Here is a 7,246-nt window from a genome sequence, read left to right on the forward strand (position 1 = left end):
TATGACGTGAGTTTACGAGAGATATAAAAGGATACCTTCGATCAAACTCATTTTGACAGGTGACCTCTGACCTCTTATCGATCAATCAAATTAATATGACAGGTGACCTTTGTTTGACATCCGTTTGCTGACATCTGGGGATATGACTTTTGACCTTTTATCGATCGATCAAGCTATTTTGACGTGTGACCTTTGTTTGACATAGATTAGCCATCTGTTGAAGAGATCTTTGACATCTAAGGAAGGCGGTGTTTATGGCTAGGGTTAAGAATGATTACAGCTAAAGTCAGGAGGTTGTGAGAAATATATTAGTTGAATGTTTAAATAAGAGAAAGGGTTAATAGAAAAGGTTAAGTTGTAGAAGCGGTCAGCATTTTAACAGCTTCAAAGACCGGTCCCTGTAAGGTAAAGATGGGAAATTAATTAGATGTGTGGGGTGGGGTATTGTTCGACCCCAGGTTTGAGGGCCAATGGGTGGACAGGGGAGGGGTTTCGAGTAAAGGATAAAAACCATGAGACAGTCAGTGTGTAGAGAACGACTTTGGGGTGAAAGATAGCTGATTCAAGATGCCAAGGACAAGAAGCAGAGTGAGTGTAGAGGATAAATCTACGCAGGCCCCGGAGAGGACGTGTGCTCTGCGGTCTCTCATTTGTGAGACTCCGGTAACGATATTTGGAGATCAGCCCTTGGTACCAAATGCTCCCAAGAAAAGGATGGTGTTTCTGTGCAGAACGCAGCAACCGCCGCCCGTGTCTCTACGGGAAGAATGGTCACTGGAGCCTTATGGACTGCGGGGAAGATGGGGCTATGTGTTCATGTATGAAACAGGTGACCTCTGTCTGTATCAGCTTGACGAGGGTGGTGAGAAGCCGGGACCTCTGACCTCTGTGGGTATGCTAACTTCCAACGACTGGAGAGTGTTGAAACTAGCGATACCGCGTCATAGAGAAGGAGGCAAGGGCTCGGCTGAGGAGGTGTTAACAGTGAAAGAAGAACCCGAAGAAATCCCGGCAACGTCTGCAGCCAAACGGCCGAGACTGGAGAGTCCGAGACTGAAGAATCCTCTGGATGATGCTGAGCTGGCCAAAACAAGGATGGTTTTCACTGCTGTGTGGCAATCGAAAACAGGCATTACAGGCCGTTGGTTCTTCCGTGCAAGCCACCGGAAATCTAATGAGAATGAAGACGGGGATCTTTTTGTTCTTGAGTGCTATAACTCTGACTGTGGTGTGTTTAGGACGCTGTTAGCAATACCTCATGCAGCCTGGGTGGAGAAGATGAATGATATAGCGGATCGAGTTTCCACGCTGTTCCGCAGTTGCCAGAACTGGGGTGACATTCTAGCAGTCAAGAAAACCCTGGCTGTGTAGACCTCCCTCCGCTGAGAACCCTCCTCCTCAACCTCAATAACCACACCCCCTTCAGGTTTATAAGGACACACTCCAGCACAGGTCATACACCGATCAACACGAGGAACAGGATGAGAACTAGCGTCCAGAAGACATTGTGCGAGGAGATCGCTGACCGCGATCTGGAGAATGCTTCTCCGTCGCTATTGATGCATACAGGGACCCCTTCTGCAACATCCACATCACCGCAGTTTGGATCACCAGACAGCGACAGATACTACCTGGAGCCGTATCACCCTCCTTCACCAGCGACTTCGTCTGAGTCTTTCTTCTCCTCCAACTCCTCCTCTTCTCTCGAGATCGAGTTCTCAAAGTCGGCGCCTGATGACCGCTGCTTAACGCTCTACCCGATAGGATCCACCGCGGCCGTAACAACGGAGGAAGCTAAATCTAACGAAATGGAGGACTCTGAGCATCCACCAGGCCAGGGGTCCCCTGCACACACTCAGGATGCCGGAGGAGAGGGTGAGGACGAGTTTGATGGATGGATCCCCTCAGGTTTCATCAAAGTTGTGAAAACTGCAGTGATACACCTCTTGAACGAGACCATCAAAAAATTTATGATTGAATCATGCTACGGGTGTAGTGTCGATCACCCTAGTTTACGCCAACATCAGTGCAAGGATGTCCTCGAGGACGACTTTTTTCACGACCATTACTACACTCTGATGCGGAGACTTTGTAATCAACGATTCATTGCTTCCATTCAACATCTTCTAACTGTGCGTAACATTTGTGAAGATGATGCCAGAGTCAGGGCTGTGGCAGAAGCTTACTTGTACGAACTAACTCTGGTGAAACAAATCAACACTTCTATACACGATACGTACGAGCAGTTGATTGGAGAAGATGTAAAGAAATTGCAGCAGCTTCAAACCATGACAAAGTTCTGGGAGGGTTAAAAGAGGGGTGTTACATTCCTTCTTTCTATCAGCCGGATGTGTTTAGACTAATATTGTAATCATGTGATGTTGTTATAACATTTAACTTTTCTTAAATCCTATATTACTAGCATTCCTGCTTTTTGTGATCATTTGTTTGTGTGTGTGCGTGTGTATTATCACACATTAGAGAAAAAATAAAAGGTTGAAATATACTTGCGTTCTGTGTTTTCTGTCATTACAAGCCAGAGTTTGCATAAGGTGAGATGGCTGAAACGAGGTTAATGAAAAAGGTTTTCTACGATCCTATCCACCCAGGTAGTTTTGGGGGAGTAGAGAGGTTGCGTAAAGCTGTACAGGACGAAACGGGTAAGAAAGTCGCGTGCGAAAAAGTGCAAGACTTCTTATCAGAGCAAGATGCATATACTCTACATAAACCTGCAAGAATACATTTTCCGAGAAACAGAGTTTTTGTCACCAGCCCCTTAAAACAATTCCAAGCAGATCTCTGCGACATGCAGGCCTTGGCTGAGTACAATAACGGGTATAATTATCTATTAACCGTCATTGACGTGTTTTCAAAAAAGGCTTACGTTCGCACTATGAAGAGAAAAACTGCCGCAGAGGTGGTAAAGGCTTTTGAATCCATTTTTAGAGAAAGCGAGACCCCTAAAAAACTTCAGACTGATGCGGGGAAAGAATTTTTTAACAAAAAATTGAAGGCATTATTAGAGAACCACAGAGTTGTGCATTTTGCTACTCCGAGCAAGGTAAAGGCATCTGTGATTGAGAGGTTTAACCGCACGTTAAAAACCAGGATGTGGATATATTTTACTGCTAATAACACACGTCGATACCTCGACGTCCTGCAGGATCTCGTGGAAAGTTACAACCACAGTTACCACACGAGCATCAAAATGAAGCCTGTAGAGGTGACTCTAGAAAACACCTTTAAAGTTTTTCAGAACCTGTACGGCTCTGCACGCGATCGACGCTGCAAGGACTCAAGGATAAAGTTTAAAAAAGGAGATCTTGTAAGAATATCTAAACTGCGAGGCGTGTTTGACAAGAAATATGAACAAAGTTTTACAGATGAAGTGTTTACAGTGACCGAGCAGCTTGCACGATCTCCCCCTATGTACAAACTCAAAGATTTTGATGGAGAAGCTATTGAAGGTTCATTTTACGCGGAGGAGATTCAAAAAGTTAAACTGAATAAAGAAAAGATGGCAGGTTGCCTCGATGGAGATTTCTTATCCATACACATGGCATAACGCCCCCAAGGACCAGGCTTTTTTTGAATGGAGGAAAGCGGGGCTGGAAAATTTCTACCGCCACAATATAGGATGGGGACATTTCAAGGATTTGAATCAGCTCAAAGCCGAGATTGAGGGTCACCTTAGAAAAATAGGTTCTGATATTTATTTAGTCGTGAACACGGTGGAAAATAGACTCGTGTATCAGGCAGGTGCCCAGTACCACCTGCGTTTTTATCCACCACTGAGCTACGTGCTAGGTGTGGAGCCTGGCAAATGGATCGTATTTGATAAAAGGAGTGCCCCTTACCCGATGGATTTAAAAGCAGGTTTCTACCAGCTTTACTGTTACAGCAATGTGGTTGCTCCTCAGATAGTCGGCGATGCTTATGCCCCGCTCTTGCGAACAGTTAGAGTAGAGGGTAAGTTTGGCGATATAATTACGCATACTTTTAACCCGGTCAACTATCTACCTGTAGCAAAGAGGCATATTGAAAACATCCACATAGAGATTAAAACGGATCAAAACACTCCAGTAAATTTTACTTATGGGAAAACCGTTGTGAGACTACACTTCCGACCCGTGATATCACAACACGTCATTCACTCTAATATCACAGAGAGAGTAAGAGGTAATATATATATATATATAAAAACGGGTTGATCACAGACTCATTAGTCACTGTCAAGCAAACGTTCAGTCAGAGGTCACCTCAGTGTCTGTGTCTGTGTCAGGAGGAGGACAACAAAACAAAGCAACATGGTTCAGATAAACATGAGGGATGATCCTCACCGCTTCGTAAACTATTACCAGAACCAGGTCGGAGGTACCCTGCCTGGTTTTTATGGAGCACCTGTAATGTACGGTCGTGGAATAGGTTCTATATTTTCAAAATTATTTCGCTTCGTAGCCCCCCTTGTTAAAAAAGGTTTTGCTATAGCTAAGCCTCATCTGAAAACAGCAGCTACAAACATTGCCTCAGATGTCATAGGCAAAACCATGAGAAGGATCTCTGGTCCTGCAGAGACGGGAGGACAAGAAGGATCGGGTATCATGGTTCTGTCACGAAGACCAAGAAAGCGGCCGCCGGGTGAACGTGTGAGGAGGTCACAAATAGTGAGGCCGCTCAAAAGAAAGAAGTCAGTTGGAAGGATCAAGTCTAAAGGGAGGAAGTCTGCACGGAGCAGGGATATATTTCACTGAATCATAAATAGAGAGAGAAAGAGAGTGAAACATGGCTCTTTTGCATCACAAATCCCCTGAGTGCACCCTGGCAGAACTGGACTTATTTTCAGTCCCTATGACCCAGCTTTCTATCGAGGATAAGATCTACACGGAAATTATGCCTCTATCCGCTATTACTGAGAATGGTCCGATTGAGTTTTTTATACCGGGAGATGGTGAAAAGTATCTGGATCTCAACAATACCTTGTTACATCTACGCGTGAAGATCACCAATGCAGACGGCACAAACGTGGCGAACGACGCACCTGTGGGTCTCATCAATTATCCTCTCAATACACTATTCAGTCAATGCGATGTTACTCTGGGTGATAGATTAATTTCACAGTCTAGTGCCACCCACCCATATAGAGCTATGATCGAGACTCTGCTAAACTTTTCTGAAGACACGTTAAAGAGTCAGTTCAGCGCTGGTCTTTATTGTAAAGACACAGCCGGCGCCATAGACTCTATAGTAACCAATAATGGGCCAAACAGAGGGCTAAACCAGAGGGCTCTCTGTACAGCTAATTCCAGAGAAGTACACCTATTGGGCCCCCTCCATGGGGATATCTTTTTCTGCGAAAGGCTCCTGCTGAACTCTGTGGATATGAGAGTTAAACTAACCAGAGCCAGTGAGGCCTTCTATCTCATGGGAACCAGAGACTCGACTTACCGATTAATGATATTAGGAGCCTCTCTTTTTATCAAAAAAGTTTCCGTCTCCCCCGCTGTTCGTTTAGGCCACACATCGGCCTTAATGAGAGGAAACGCTCTCTACCCACTGTCACGAGTGAATGTAAAAACATACTCCATCCCTGAAAATTCGAGGATATGCAATCAGGAGAATCTCTTTTTGGGAGCGATGCCTAAATATATTGTTTTAGGTATGGTGCACCACGAGGCATTCACGGGAAGAAGGGACTTGTCACCCTTCAACTTTAAACATATGGATATAGAGTATCTAGCTCTTTGTCAGGATGGTAAACAAGTTCCCGCCAAGGCGTTCCAGCCTCAGTTCAACCAAGGCATTTCAGTCCGGGAATTTTACAATTTGTTCACAGCGACAGGTCGTCATTTAAAAGATCTCCCTCTGGGTATCACACGTGAAGAATTTAACAACGGTTACTCGCTGTTTATCTTTAATGTCAATCCTGGTGAGGATAGCGACGCCTTGTCACCTGTTTCTAATGGGAATTTAAGACTGGAGGCGCGATTTAGAGTTCCGCTACCTCACACCACAACCCTCATTGTCTACGCATGTTACGATTCCATTTTGGAGATCAACTCAAGAAGACAGGTGCTGGTGGACTATTATTAAAAGAGTAAGCATGAATAACCACCAACTGGAGAGCCTGTTGCACCATCTACTGGGAGACCTATTTTGTGGCGTGTGGGCTAGTGACCAACTCCCCTTGCTCACACAAACGTTTACAAAGCCGGCTTACTTCATTGTGAACACACATCCTTCTCACATGCCTGGGGAGCACTGGCTAGCTCTGACTCTGGAGGAGAACGGTCAAGCCACCTTTTTCGACTCTTACGGGCTACCGCCAGATTTTTCTCACTACCCCTCAGACATTGTGTCATTTCTGAAAGACCGATCCCTGAAGATAACGTACCATAATCGCCAACTTCAGAACACCTTGTCCACCGTGTGCGGTCAGCAGTGCGTTTATTACCTCTGCCACCGGGCGTGCGGAATGTCTCTGCAACAAGTATTATCCTCCTACAGTGACGATGTTGTTAAAAATTATGTGATGGCATCTAACTTTGTGAAAAAATATCAGAGATGCATCAGAAAGCACAGTGCTACCTCATTTCATCACGGAGCCTGTTCTTTACAGATGTTCAAAGAGTGCTATAAATTGTGAATGCATGAAAGTGATGACTCTGTAGACTCTGAAAATTGGAATCAATAAAATTTTTTATTGAGAACAAATGACGGTATCATTTTATTCATTTCTTACAGAAATTTATGGTGAAAAGGTAACCCAGCGCGGAGGTTTTATCTTTTTATGCAGACTATGTTCATCTGCAGCCTCGTCTCGCTCAGCATGTCCAGATCTTAAAAAATGTGGGGAGAGGGTTATCTTCTTCTTCGGTTTTACAGATGGTATTTTCTCCATTCCGCTCGGCTCTGTTTTGAGACGACGATATTGTTCACGGGCTTGCGGATTATTCACAGAGGATAAAGGTATGTTCAGTTCATTCAGAACATTGAGAAAACTTGTCCAGCCTGCTGGTTGCATGGTTTGGGCTTTTCTTTTAAAAGGGAGCAGAAGGTTTTTAAGTAAATCAACCAAATGTGATCCTCTCACAACCTGCCCCTGATAAACAAATTCTCCTCTGGTGGTCCAGCCATTTCTCTCAGATAATTTCCTCAAGATGTATTCACCATTTCTGCGATCGCGCTTTGGAAGGATTTTTAATACCTCACTCGCCGTTGCATCCAATTCTAGCTGATCGGGCTCGTG

This window comes from Leuresthes tenuis, unplaced genomic scaffold (assembly GCF_036924035.1).
Source record: "Leuresthes tenuis unplaced genomic scaffold, fLeuTen1.0.hap1 SCAF_9, whole genome shotgun sequence".
NCBI classification, from domain to species: domain Eukaryota; kingdom Metazoa; phylum Chordata; class Actinopteri; order Atheriniformes; family Atherinopsidae; genus Leuresthes; species Leuresthes tenuis.